This window comes from Diadema antillarum, unplaced genomic scaffold (genome assembly GCF_040938485.1).
Source record: "Diadema antillarum isolate AM-2024a unplaced genomic scaffold, OU_Dant_1.0 seq00000995_RagTag, whole genome shotgun sequence".
Taxonomy (NCBI): Eukaryota; Metazoa; Echinodermata; class Echinoidea; order Diadematoida; family Diadematidae; genus Diadema; species Diadema antillarum.
This window is the reverse complement of record NW_027271833.1, coordinates 2,413-17,889: the sequence shown is the minus strand read 5'-3', so window position 1 is coordinate 17,889 and position 15,477 is coordinate 2,413. Positions and strand designations below refer to the sequence as shown.

The following is a 15,477-nucleotide window of genomic DNA, read 5'->3' as shown; positions in this document are numbered from 1 at the left end:
AATAATTCCGCTTAGCAACACGTATTAAAGATGTCAATATATTCCGATATCGAGTATATCTTGATTTATTTCGAGGGCATGGATCTTTGCGATATTTATGAAAAAGACTATTCTTGCGGTTAATGGACCTGAGTAGAGATTTTGTTACCCATGGTTGTCGAGGTACTTTTTTGTAATTTGAATGGTGAGGCCTTTGAAGAGGAACACTAGATTCATAGTTAGTGGTCAAAATATTCGTAAAATTTTCAAATGCTAAATCAGTATCGCTTTGAGAGTATACAGTGGACCAATCTTCTGAACTTAATTTCTCCCTAAGTTTATTAAGGTTAGATTCAGACATTACACGAATGCCCGGATTGTGGGTATGAGAAACATTAGTAGTCATAAAATTTGACACAAGGGCATAGATTGGAAAATGATCAGTGACGTCAGAAACTATTATGCCAGATGTGATGTCAGAAAATAAATCATTTACAAAAATGTTATCAATAAGAGTAGATACATCATCAGTTATTCGAGTCGGTTTTCTTGTAAGGGGAATAAATGATTTCGACAACATAAGGTTCAGAAAATCTGCGCACATAAGATTATCGTTGTAATTAAGAAGATTGAGGTTAAAGTCACCCATGACAAAACATGTCTTACTATCAAAATAACTGCTTGAAATAAGGTCGCAAAATAACTCTAAAAATTCAGCAGGGTTTGAGCTGGGTGGTCGATAAATCTCCCCAATTATAATATTACCTTTATTCAAGGTTTTGACCTCAATAAATACACTCTCAAAAACTTCTGACATCACGCTATATTTTTCCAAAAAAACACAATCTAATTTCTGTGACACATAAAATCCGACTCCTCCTCCTTTCTTCCATGTTCTATTATTTGTTATGAGTCTAAAGCCGTCTATTGTAAGCAGCGTCCAATTAAAAAATCGTCCAATTAAAAAAAATTACAGGAAATTCATTGCGGGATCTTACTTGTAAATGACGAAGCATAACAAATACAATACACGTGTATATACATAGAGAGAGAACAACACGGAATAGTACTTGATAGATAGATAAATAACCGAACATGTATGCAAAGTTGAACTGAAAAGAACAATCGTATATAAACATGGCATAAAAACCGACTCCATTGGCATTCTATTAAAAACTCCAGAAAACTTCCCTGTTGCTACGTTCCCAATCTCAGCCCCCCCCCCTCATGTCAGCCCGCGATAAACTGAAACCCAAACCAACACAACAAATTAACGCATACAAAAACAATATCAGTGATTATATCGTCATATCATATAAAGTTCTTTCTAAATCCACCGATATTGCACATAATCACTTCACAAATTCTGAGATGATGAAATAATGATAACAAAAATTAAATCACTGCTGACTCCCCCCCCCCCCCCCCCCCCCCCCCCCTCACTGGCTTCTTTTAGTCCTCGTGTTCCTTTCTATATCCATCTCAAAACCCCCGTATCACTTTGTTGAATCTTAATTTCTCGATACAGAAACCTGGTGGAATCTGTACAGGATGGCAGTGTACTCACGTCATAACGAACACGGTTATAACGAAATTCCGGTTACAACGAAGTAAACATTAGGGCCGCAAGGTTATGCACTCTGTGCTTTTTTATTGTTTATTGGTTCTGTTGTAACGAAATCTCGATATAGCGAAAGAAAGCTGCCGATCCCGAGGACTTCGTTATATCGGGAGTCCACTGTATATGATTTTCAGTTAGCAGAATTATAAACTCATGATTCGTGAACAAAATATGATTATTCACATTGTTTTACGGTTCTTTTGTCATTCTGTATAGCATTGTATAGCGTTACAGATGCTACACAACACCAGACGTGGCCCCTGAAACGCATATTATACACGTATGAACTGGGTCACATTCTACAGCTAAAAGGCCCTACCACACTGCACTATACAACCTTAGAGCTATGTAACGTTACAGCTCTATATTGCAGACTACAATGTAGTACGTGTTTGTTAGAATAGTTGTGACACATATATCAATACTTTAATCAAAATGATACCGCTAGTAACGTTACGAGGGGTGTCAATCAGTCAATACGTTAACTAAATAATTTATATTGTGCTCTGCTATAGTTTGCAGCTGGTTGCAAGCCTGACCAGGTGTAGATATGTTCAACTCAACTGGGCTAGTGCACACATAGTACGTAGTCGTGCAGTTTAGCTTACTTACCTCGTCCAGTTGATCTCTCACGGGCTGGCCTGAACTAAACTGTGATCATATATCATAGCACGGACACAGCAAACATACCTGCAATTCCGGCATAGGAGGATAAAAATCTCTGTAGTGCGGCCAACGACAGCGAAGGTATACCACTGAGATTTGTTTATAATTATGCTATGGCAGAAGAGAATTGGAAGTCCAGATACTCCACACAGCTCCAGGAAACATTTAGCTGTACCAATGATCACACGACCGTATTACGCGTTTTCTAGTACTGTATGTCCGGGAGTCAACCGAGAATCGTGAAACTCTTCGCAGCCTGAAAAACCGTTACGATGCTCACTTCACCATATTTTGTTCACGTATTTCACTGACCCGTCCAACTACACAACAGCAAACGGGGAATCCCCGATTCTCCGTGAACGACGCAGCGGAGGCATTGTGCGACCTTGGTGGCGCGTGTACTATAGCCGTGGGATTCCCCGCATCCAGTATTTCGCAATAGCAGTCTTTCGTCACTTCTCTCCCTTCCCCCATCCCCTCCGTAGGACCCTCTCCCCCTCTTCCCCCCCCCCTCTCTCTCTCTCTCTCTCAAACACACACACACACACACACGCACACATACATACGAGCGTTCCATACGGTGACTATTGTGTAAGCTCGTTGATCCCACTGGTTGATCCATGTCAACAAAAGATACAGCTCTCACATTCATTTGGGCGCGCACACATACACACACACTTTTGTTTCTGGCCCGCGCCCAATGTGAAAGCTGTATCTTTTGTTGACATGGATCACCGAGTTTACACAATATTCACCGTATGGATCGCGTGTTGCGCTCAAATTGTTATCTCATAAGTCGCCAAAATCCGGCGAAATTTGAAAATGACTGCATTTACAGAAATTGGCGTAGAATAAAAAGTACAGAACCAAATTTAATGATTTTGATATTATTGTCTTCTGCGGAAGATGCTCTTTCTAATGAAGACAAAAGTATATCCCTTTTAGAACACAAGCTACTGAAAATCCACCGTTCCGCTTGAATACGAGTGATGGGAAGTTCCACTTTTTCACTTCTATTATACACCGTGTGTATATAATACGTAGACACTCGGGAAAAAAATGAGAAAGTAAACACTTTTTCAAGTTAATCTTTCTCATAGATTATTTGGCTAATATCATGTTGTTTATACTGTGTTAAAGGTAACTTTAACTTGGCTCAACCTAGTAGGTCAATAATAAGGACAACATTTCGCATGAGTAAACGCATTCGTTTTTCCTCTTCCAAGGCGCAAAAGTAAAATTTGCTAAAATGGACAAGTTGTTATAGCATGCGTATGTGCTCTTCCACACACCAATGAGAACAAAAGACAGATTCAACACAATAAGAAATGCAAAATTAATTTGCAAAAATCGATATCTGATCTTTATGTCTCTGTAACTCTCCAAAGATAAAGGGAGGTCAAAAATAATGGCGGAAAATAAAGAATCTTCTGTCAAATTCATATCCAAAAGACATAAGGGAAGAGGCAATGGCGACAAAGGTGGGAGAAATTTGAAATCTTATTTCAAATTGAGGAAATCTGAAATACAATAATGTTGGGACCTTGAATTTGTCTCATGAATTCTCGAATTCCTTAAAAAAAGAGATAAAACAAAGAAATAATGTCCACTAATCACCTTTGCGGCTTATTCCCTTTGTTATTCAAAGTCTGAGTTGACAGAAAATTCTTACGTTCCCTCTTCAGTTTCCCCACCATGGTTTTGTTTGAGAATATAAAGAGAAACAAGGGAACGAAAATTTATTTCTGCAATTAAATTCATGTCTCTCAAGCGTTTATTAATTTTGATCTTTTCTTATTATCTTGAAGGCCATTTCCAAAATAATTTCAATATGTGAATTTCTGCTTTTGTTCCTTAGACGACAAAAATAAATGTGTTCACTCATGCATAAATTTTCCCTTTGTGTAAACAAAACCATGTTGATAACCAATGAAATAGTCTCTATGGGATTTAATATGGGATATAATACAATGATTTTTTTTGGTCAAAATCTCATATGAAAAATATGAACTGGACGAAGTGTTTACTTTCGTTTGTTTGTTTTTTTGCTGAGTTTATATATATATATATATATATATATATATATGGGTCAGAATTTTGAACGATGTACAATTGAGCCAAAACAAGGCAAAATTTAAAAAGTAGGAAATTCTCCAAATCATTCATCTTACCTGAAAGAGTATAACTCAAGCTTTAATATGAACCCAATTATACTAGGATTTTCCCTGAGGAACAAGTTTTTATTCACCGCTGAAGTTTACCATGTCCACAGCAGCGAACGTCCGTGAGGGATAGTACTGCACATACATTTGAATACCATTTAACATAGTTTCCGAAGATCTGATTCAGTTCAAAATCCTAACGAAATATCTCAAGGGACATGTGTACGTGATTGCAGAATATTAAGCTTGTACTCTTAACCCGTACGTAATGGTAGACAACTGATGATTTAACTAAATTCGTAATTTCTGTGAAAATATTGCTCTTCCGCTAAACACTTTCTCCACTTTACGCGCATTTTACAGAAACTCAATATTTTCACCTCTTATTTCACTATTCTATACTTTAATCCTCACTCCCAAATAATAATATACCTTTTTAAGATGTATCTCATCTGGGCAGTCTCTATAACCCAACAAACATAGCATAGTTTTCATCACGGAGGTTCGCATGTAGCTCACGGACGTTCGGAACAAACAAGATATTGAACAATGCAGCTCTCTTGAGTTGGAAACGCATTCTACTCACAACAAACAGCAATTTCATGTCGAGAACAAACTCCTCTGCAAAATTCTGAATAGATATTACCAATTCTCAATTATATAAGCTTGTTTATCTTCTCATACTGAGGAATCAAAGAAAACAATTTTTCCATCTCTCGTAAATGAACGTACAAACGTACGTGTAATCTCAGTGACGTAGTCCATCCTTGAGAACTAATATATTTATCAAAATTTCGCTATTATGAAGTAAATATTCAGGTCTTAAACTTTGCTTTTTGTATAACGAACATGGTCACAGCTAAAATTATGACAAAGAATTGATATAGAAAAACAACAGAAATGTGCTCCGTTATAGAAATACGAAGTTTAGCTGGGGAGGGCAAACGAATACGTTAGGAAGAAATCCCTCTGTGTTTGCTCCTTGTGTTACACACTGTTACCGAGAAAAAATTGTGTTATTATATTAGTCAGAAATGATAATAGGTTCGATACTGCGAAGTTTCGTAATAACAAGACACAATAAGTCCATATATCTTGGATGGATGTTTGTGACTTTGATATTATACAATATGGTTTGTTATAACAAACCTTTTGTAACGCGTCATTTCGGAGGCTCGTTATTCATACAGTTTGTCAATACGAAAATTGATAGAGTTCGTATAATTATGAAGCTTTTTTATTCGGTAAATGATAGGAATCTCCGAAGGTTATCCGAAAGGCTTATCAATTGGAACATGAAAACTTATGTTCGCTTATCCAAATGTGGAGAAACAAGTTAACAACTAAAATCCTCCACTTTCAAAACCTCATAATAACCGTTTTCACCTAAACGAATATCAGGCCCATTCCACTTTTAGAAGAACGGACCTAAAAATAATGATCCTTAATATCTATTTTTCGAAGAACAGTTCTAATAACAAACCTCCTGAATTAACTACATTTTTTTTTTTCATTTTGGAATAACAAACCTTTGGACATCGGAGTAACGAATCTTTGGAAGAGCGAACGTATCAAAGTGCAACCTTAAACCTATTCTTAATCATTACTTTTTTTAACATGTGTTTTCAAAGTAAGCACAAAAGCACAAACAAACTGACGATCTCTCTGTCTCTTAAATGTAAAATAAAAAAAATCTTTGGAAAAAATACAAAAGAATATTGCTTTTCATTGATGAGTATAAAACAACACCATATGATGATAAGCGGAGGATTTGTGTGTTTTCATCAGACAATAATTGTATACTGCATGATTTTTGTTCGCTTGTGACGGCATTTCGATGAATAAAAAACATAAACAAACAAACAAAAACTTCTCCAGAGGAATTTGGTATAACGTCAGTGCACTGGCAATTCTTTTCTCTGTGTGTTGGAGCTCGATCCCTTCTCTGTTTCTCAGTCATTTTCATTCAACTGCTTCCACGTCCTTTTGAAACTTTTCCGTTTCTTATTCAACACATGCTCATTACGGACTTCTTCCGTCATTATCCTAAATGTAATTGCGTAGCACTTTTCGGATTTGTTTTGGTTTGTTTTGTTTTGTTTTTGTTTTCTGTTTGGTCGCAGCATGTTCAGGCTATTGAGGGAATGAGAGAAAAATCGTCATGAAGAGAAAAATAAGAATGAATTAAGGCATTTAATGTCATGACAATTACAGCGAACGTCCGTTATGGAGACCAAAACTGGATGTGTTCTGTTTGAGACGGCAGCTACCATACTCAATAGATAAACACTTAGAGCACCTGTCACTAAAAAGTGGCACTGATCCTCTTTCTCCTACTATGTAATCCATTGACTTATTCAACCAACGAACATCCGTGAAAAAAACGTTTTCCGTTTGTTATTACAGGTAAATTTAGTGCTGAACGCTATTCACTTTCGGGTATGAGCGGCTCGGTGATTTGGTAATATTTTCAACTAACTTTAATCTTATGTGCAGTGATATATTTGTAATTGTCAGAAATTTCCTTTCTCGGTCAGAACGTCCGTGAGCGAAACTTTCAGAACCTGTAACAGTACAAATTGTCTCCAGAACCTCATTAGAAAGAAATTCAAACGCACAGAAATTACAGATTGCGCAAAATTCCATTTTCCTATAACTTTGTTTTAAGTGTTTAGCTGTTTTTGTAAAATTAGAGGGAAAACAAGCGTAAAATTGTGAGTAAATTTTCAATTGTTTGTTCATCACGATCACATAACGCCTTAAAAATTCTGAAACTACTGCTCTGAACTCATTGTTTACTTTGTAAAACTTTATTTGTCGCTATTCGAGCCAAAAGTTTTAAAGAATACAGGACACTTTCGGGACAAGTTATCCCTATCCGAGGGATTGCATACGTCACGGACGTTCTCTGGAATTATCACGGACGTTCGTTCTACTACTAGGGTCATGTTCCAGGACGGATAACTAATCGGTAGAGAGTACCTAGCCTTCCTGACTCTTTCAAAAAGTTGAAAAGGTATTGTCCATGCAAATTATAAGAAATTTGACATCCTTACAACATATGTATTGCTCAGAGGGGGATCAGGAGGTGAATCTTCAGAGAAAATATCAATTATTTGCTCGGTTTTTGGTGAATTGCATGGTCCAAAAACTGCGGACGAACCTCAGTCCGCTCCAAAAATGACATGCAGCTCCTCGGCAAGAGAGCCAAAGGTAAAATGCACCCTCGCCATCAAAGCAAGATGGTGTCCCACTCGAAAACGTTTTAATCATCACGGACGTTCTTTTTTTCTTGGAGGTTCGTCTAAAAATACAATTTCGGTTCCTATTTGACAAAGGATGGACAGAAACTCAAAACAAACATATTATCGTGTTGCTAGATCTTAGTTGATTACGACTCAGAACAATATCGCCAATAACGTTTCATGGGCTACGATCTTTATTAGAAAATAGCGGAAGCACGTCCGTGACGAAAACTGAGTATAATTTTGCATAAAAGAATATAACGTCCCATGTACAGCCAGCAGACGTACAATTTTTGCAGGATATGTTCATTAGGTGGAACACCAAATTTTCGTATACGTTACAGTTGGGACAACAAAGTAGAATTTGCAGCAGCGATAGAAATAAAAGCATCACGGACGTTCGTCTGTTTAGGACTTTGATGCTTCAATTGTTCTCTGTAATTTTGTACGTGCTCATAAAGTTCTTATAATTTTGTGGTACATACCCATGATATGTCAGATCCAGAACATGGTCAGATATTAGATGCCACGTACCATTAAAAATGCACATCGTTAGTTTGAAAAACAAAAATTATTGTGAAAATAGCGTTTTTACCGTATTTTTACCCTTTAAGTCCCTGTGAAATGAAAAATATCAGGCAAAAGTCAACCAAACCATATATTTCCTGAAAGGAAATTTACCAATCTTTGAGATGACATGAAAAAATCTGGTTTCTTAGATCATCCTGGCGTGTTCTAAGGGAAAGAATGTCATAAGGTACGAAAATTGGCAATTGTACATCGTTCAAAATTCTCACCCATATACATATATATGTATATATATACTTAGAAAAAAAGAAAGAAAACACTTTCAAGTTCATATTTTTCATAGAAGATTTGCTGAAATTCAATGTTTTATATACCGTATTGAAGGTAATCTAATTGGCTATCTACCTAGTGGGTCAAAACAAGCGGAAATTTAACGTATGAGTGAACACATTCGTTTTTGTCCTCCAAGGCACAAAAGTAAAAAATTGCACAAAATGACATGTCGCATTTCAATTCGAAATGCCTTTCAAGATATAAATGATAACAAAAGACCACTTTAATACACTGATAGATATGAGTGAAGTAGAAGTAGAAGTGTGTGAAGTAGAAAAAAAAACCGCCAAATTTACTTCGTTGTCTTTATAACCTCAAACAAAATCAAAGTGGGAAACTAAAGGGGAAAATAATAATTTCTGTTAACTCAAACTTCAACTGAACAGAAAACTGTATTTCATTCTTTTAAGATAGTAATTTAAGAATTCATGAACATATTTAAGACCCAAATACCATTTCCAATTTTCTTAATTTGAGGATCATTTGAAGTTCCTACCATTATTTTTTTTGTTTATATTGATTCTTTTCTCACTTCATTTGAATTTCGATTAAACAGAAGATTCTTTTCCTCAAAGCATTTATGCAGTTATGGATCTTTTGGGCTTTAAAGATATTATAGAGATCATACATTTATTGCTGCAATTCAAGTCATGTTTTTATTGTGTTGAATTTGTCTTCTGTTCTTATTGTTAAATGGAGAACACTTAGACATGAATGCCATTTTGTTCATTTTTGCAATTTTTACTTTTGTGCTTTTGAAGAGAAAAACAAAGATGTTCACTCATGCGTAAAGTTTACCTTTTCATTGAACTACCAGGCTGACAGCCAATTAAATTACCTTTCCTTTGATATATGATACATTAACTTTTAGCCAAATAGTCCATGAAAAATAATAACTTGAAAAAGTATTCACTTCCTTTTTTTTTCTGAGTGTAAAACAGGGTGTATATAGCCTACATTTGTATAATATTTACGCAGTACATATAATGCAAGGCTCGACTTTGAATAGGTTTGGCCGGTAGCCACTGCCCTCTAGAAATCTATAATCGGGCCGCAAAAAAAAACAAAAACAAAACAAAACAAAACAAAACAAAACAAAAACAAACACAGAAAGATTGTGGCCCAGCTGGACTTTGATATATTTTTAAGCAGTTTGATATATTTTTCTGCAGTTAACCTCTCGTTGCAATAAACTAACAAAAAGAATACCATACACTGTTAGAAAAAAATCAACAAGGTTGTTTAAAATTTTAAACAACCACAAGTTAACCGGTGAATCGCTCAACTGTTGTTTAAAAATTAAACAACACGTAGTTGTTTAAACTTTTAACCCTTTGTTGTTTAAAAATTCTAAACAACTGTTGTTTAAAAGAAATTTAAACAACTGGGTTGTTTAAAAAAGTTGTTTAAAAATTTAAACAACTGTTGTTTAAAAGTCATTTTATACAACTGGGTTGTTTAAAAAAAGTTGTTTAAAAGTCTAAACAACTGTTGTTTAAATGTAATTTTATACAACTGAGTTGTTTAAAAAAAGTTGTTTAAAACTCTAAACAACTGTTGTTTAAAAGTCATTTTATACAACCGGGTTGTTTAAAAGTAAATTTATACAACTGGGTTGTTTAAAGCAAATATTAAATATTCATGTTTAGAATTTAAACACTTCTTAATCCCATACTACTGTACAACTCACTTGTATATAAGCACAATAACACAAATGTTTATCTTTTTGGCCAATTATATATTTCAGCACATTTTCACTGTCTATATCACTGACAACGTATCATTAGAAAACCTTCAATCGGTCAATCTGTCCATCGATGTGCAAACTTATTACAAATAACAAATTGAGCCAATCAAGAATTGTCTCATCCATTTTCAGAAAATATACAGAGTAACAATTCTTCTTATACAGTTAACCTTCGATAAGTCGAAGTTCTCGAGAACCGAGAAAAATGTGTCGACTTGCGCGGATTTAGTAAAAATATGCAGTTTGACTGCAGAGGAAAAATCACGAGCTTTTGTTATGCTTGAGTTAAGTGATTTCCCAGCTGAATTGACCTCGACTCATCTAAACCTTAGTGTATTGTCAAATGTACATTTTGATTCCACTTACATACAAATGGGGCACTTAACGCCGTAAAAATCACATTTCACAATATTTCAACTTAACTGCAATGGCAAATTGAATTTGAAACATGCAATAATTAAAGAATTAATTATTATGCATAACATGGATGTGTTCAGCTTAGATTATCTATACCTGTGCCACTTTGAATATTTTGTTGCTTCATTTCTCATATTGTGTGGGTGCATGGGGACCATCAGTTGTCCTCAGATGGGTCCAAAAGGGCTAACTGAATGAACAGTACACAGAGAATGTAATTTTTTAGAATGCTTTTACAGTCCAATGCACACCGTACAGACACATTATCCAGTTTTATAGTGATCATACCCTGACAAGACAAGATAAATCTTGAATGAGTCTTATTTCCTGGAATAATTATCTGATTTTCTTAGAACCACTGACTTTGTTCTTGAAGTGTTTGTCACTATAACATGCGCTTGGAAATCTCATAAGCGAAGCATACGGGAATGGCCCTCTAAGGATTTGCTTTTCTGTCCCAATACCATACTTTGTTGCCCCACTAAGAAAAAATTACTGAAGGTATTGCACTACACAGCTTCTCTATTAACAAGATCATTTTTAACAATGTTCAATTTGATGTAACAACATTTTGAATCATTTCGGTTGCAATGCTTTTGGGGAACATCTGCAATAGTAAGTCAGGGGTTATTAGATTATATTTCTTTGACCGTACAATGATGACTGTAAATATACTGCAGATGGAGAAACCATTCACATTAAGAAATAAGTTTTATCTCTTGTGAAAATTCTACTCTATACCTATATTCAGCATATCTCAACAGACCAAATAACATATACAGTACATTGTAATTACAAAAGTATAATGAAACTTACTCCTGTTTAGTCATACCTGCTACCATGAACACATACAGTTTTTTTTTTTTCCATAACTGGGATGTGCCAAGTACAGCACATCTGTATTCATTCATTTCTAGCCCATCTTTATCACAAGTTTTCAAGGGCCAACATTACCCACTAATAGAACAATATTCTCATGACCTTTGATCTTTCCATGTGACATGTATCCATTACTTATTGAGTTATAAACAAATAAAACACAGATACCAAACCTTTGCTTTGACGAATGACCTAAAAGTCAACTTTGTCAATTAAACTTTTGATGACCATGAAAATCTCATTCTACGCATCTAATCTTCCTGATTTGAAGAGTTCAGGTATGTCCTGATCTCTCTCACAGAATTGGACGTCACTTTACCAGGCATTTTGTACACAACTGTCTCCAAGAAGTGCCAGGCAGCAAAACATTGAGCCTGGTACTCTACATCTAGGACATAATGCACTTTGAATGCACAGTCCACAGCCTTTGTCAAAGTTGGAAACAAGAATCCCTGTCTCTCTACAATAGGGAGTTTTCGCAAACACAACGCGGCCTGGAGTTAAGCGTGTCGTGTGCGAAATTTGCTTCTGCACATGATTAAGTCCGAGGAACGTCCTGTCCGGGAGAAAACGAGTACGGTACTTGGCCAAAATAGCGTTCGGTCCCGATGCTGGGCAGGAGTGAGCCAGCCAGTCAGCCAACCAATCAGCGATCTTGTCCCCACGCCTCCGTCCTGCACAGGAAAGCGAAACTGCATAGATATGGGGACGGGAGTCAGAGTACGGGGACTGTCACAAGTGATCGCTTCCTCATATTCTCGGTCTTCGCGTCGTGTAGCCAAAACTTCCCAATGACAAAGGTTTGCAGTGGCTTCTTCCAGGATCCTCCCATCAGCAAGATGAAGGACTGTGGTCTCTGCTTCCTGTCAATTTGTCCAATGTAGAAAGCCAGGTCTGTGCCCTCCTGTAAAATGAAATGGAATTGGAAAAGAAACATGCATAACTATACATCTCGATAAAATCTTGAAATAATCTACGCAGAAGTGTTGGGTTGAGGCATTGGTATAATGAGGTCCATCAGAACAGATATATTTCCCACACCTCTCTAATGTTCAAGGTAGAGGTCATAATAAAGTGCCTGGCCAAATTCTGCAACATTTCATTTGCAAACATATACCCTAAATTGGGTATTTTATGTAGTATATAACATCCATGTATTACATAAAATTCTATTCTTGCAAGGGCTAACCATGACCTTGCTGAATGAATTTTCAACTGTGTCGCCTATGGGAACTTCTGAAAGGCAATTAATGTTATTGCTGGCAAGCCCAGGCAAAAAGTATTATCAAACAAAAACTACTCCTGAATTGCATTTCATTACTTTGGGTAAGTTACTCTTTCCAATACTAGTAGTATAACAATTTTGTCCACTTACACTGTAGGAACATTAAGGAGTATGCGAGGTCTTTTTTCTTTTTGGTATGGGGGGGGGGGGGGGGGGAGACACCCTGTATCACAATGGATGTATATGAGTGGTACGTGATATATTTCCAGCATCTTGCTGAATATAATGATACCATAGGTCAAGTGCAATATTTATTGATGAATGGAATATTCCTTATTGGCGACATTTGGGACCAATTTTGCATTTCATGCGAATTTTTTCCCCTTTTCATCAAAATGAAAAGGACATATTGATATTGGACAAGTGTGTGATTGAGCAGTCAGGCACAAAATAAAGTAAATATGTATGTTGACTATGTAGTATAAGATTTTTTTTTTTCATTAAAAAAAATTATTGTGATTCACAGCATACATTAGCAACATAGTAATTTTGCATAAATATGTAGAATCCATGGACTAAACTAACAAATGAAACAGCGTAAACTGGGAATTTCTGTAACTATGGACCACAGCTTGATGATTTTTATATTTTGTATTGCAATGTCAAAGTCCATCTCATCATTTTGATAAGAGGGCAACACATCACTTGTTTTAGAAGATTAGCCTCCGAACAGTTAGGTACTTACAGGTTGAAAGTCGTAGAATAACTCCAACGACTCCTGAAAGGAGCACTTGCCCCACACCCTCGCAGTCCAGCCTCGGCAAACTAGTGGCAGCATGCTGAATGCAAGCGTCTCTTTTTCCTCTGTGGAGCAAAATGTATGACACAGGGGGAGTATTTTTAATGATAAGTACAAATATACCCTTTAAAAATATTAACACAATCAAGGCTGATAAATAGAAATGCTGACAAGTATCAGCTCATATTCAGATGCTGGCTTATGTACTTATATTGTACTTGATTGCAACCGGGATTACTAACTGGGGGGGGGGGGGGGGGGGGGGGCTGTTTTAAAGTTGTTTGGAGGGTATTGTAGAAAATACTACACATTTTGAATGAGGGACTGATTCTGGCAACGGCATTTACTACCAAGACGGGCAAGTAATTGTGGATGAGTAGAGCCAAACTTGTAAGGCCAAGCATTAGAATTACAATGCTGTAATAACCATCATGCTATTCTACAAAGCAGAAATCAAGAGTTACCATGAACTTGGATGAAAGAAAGTTGAATGGTGTTGACAGCCAGTGCCTTAATAAGAATAATCTTGCACTACTGTTAAGTGCTTAACAAAGACTATTGCAATATGAATGACATTTGGGCTTTTGCAGGAGGTTCATGCCATATTCTGGCATTGCATAAAGCAAGATCAGTTAATATGCATATATCTTAATTAGATTAGCAAGAGCAAGGGATGTTCAAGGTCCAGTGATTTTTATTCCAAGTAGTAGTAAAAGACTTCTCTGTTAATGTTATCCTATAATGACAAAAGCTTGATTATCATGTGAGTTGATCAGGCAGTGGAGAAGAAAAGGGGAATGGTAGATGAAGGAGGCAAGGACAAACCGTCCAGAAGTTTCAGTGTACATGAACTGTGTGGCCGTGGGGTGCTATAATGTGAGAGAGGGGCAGGAGACAGCCTCTCCCTAATAATTATTCGAGCTGTAGTTACAGTCATTAAAGCTGCACTACCGCATGTGATACAAGAAGCGAAAGAAGCTTGTATGAGCACAATTAAAGATGTTGTGAATCCACATGTCATCTCTTGAGGATTCAGTTTCCAGCAGGACGAGGTCCAGCATGAGCTAAGGAGGGGACAATCTCTGCCTCACTGGCCTGCCAGAGGGGGCTGAGGAGACAGAGGAAGATCTTACTGAGGGCGAGTCAAATGTTGCCAAGGAATTTGGCTTAGACATTTGGAAAGAGGACATCTCATCTTTATGATCTTGTCATCATCGTGGGGAAAAGGCAAGAAGGAAAGAGCAGGCAGATCAAAGTCCACTTTATTGCAAACAAAAGGAACAAACTGTATTCTGGGCATTCTAGTCTGAAAGGAAAAGAGAACATGAAAAGTGTGTACATCAATGGAGATCTAAAGGCATGCAATGTGTCACTCGATCAGTGCATGATAAATGCCAAGGAAGCTCATGATGTCGAATCGGCAACAAAAACCAAATACGGGAACATGACATGCAAGTTGAATGATGGACAAAGCAGAGTCATCAAGAGCCCGGATGATCTCTTTGATATTGGCTTTGAAATTACAGATCCACTTCAGTTTTTGCAGGTTTTTGCGAAAATCTTAGAAACAAGCATTGAATGAATTTTCTTGGTCTAACAATTTTTTTTTTTTTTAATAGTCATGTACATACTGTAAGTATTTTGTTAATGTTGTTAATAAATTCACCTCCACTCAAATGCAAAAAAGGAAATGGTGGTACTGGGGGCTGTAGATTAGAATCTCTACACAGAGCAATACTATTTAAAATGTACCTTGGCAAAGGCCATCGGTGTCACCCATGTGACAAATAAGCAGCGTTTTGCTACAATGGACATCTTGATTCCCCATACTAGAGTACTTTGTCAGCATACATGGCCATGCTGCAACACTGGCGTA

General features: G+C 36.6%; 1 protein-coding gene across 1 annotated transcript in view; it reads right to left on the bottom strand.

The window, feature by feature from the left end:
* LOC139742304 (uncharacterized) overlaps positions 1–2,522 on the bottom strand; it is a 30,869-nt gene extending 28,347 nt beyond the window's left edge. The window contains exon 1 of the mRNA XM_071652883.1: positions 2,213–2,522. The gene's annotated coding sequence lies outside the window, so the exon portion shown is untranslated. The remainder of the gene's footprint in view (positions 1–2,212) is intronic.
* Positions 2,523–15,477: the final 12,955 nt, after the last annotated feature.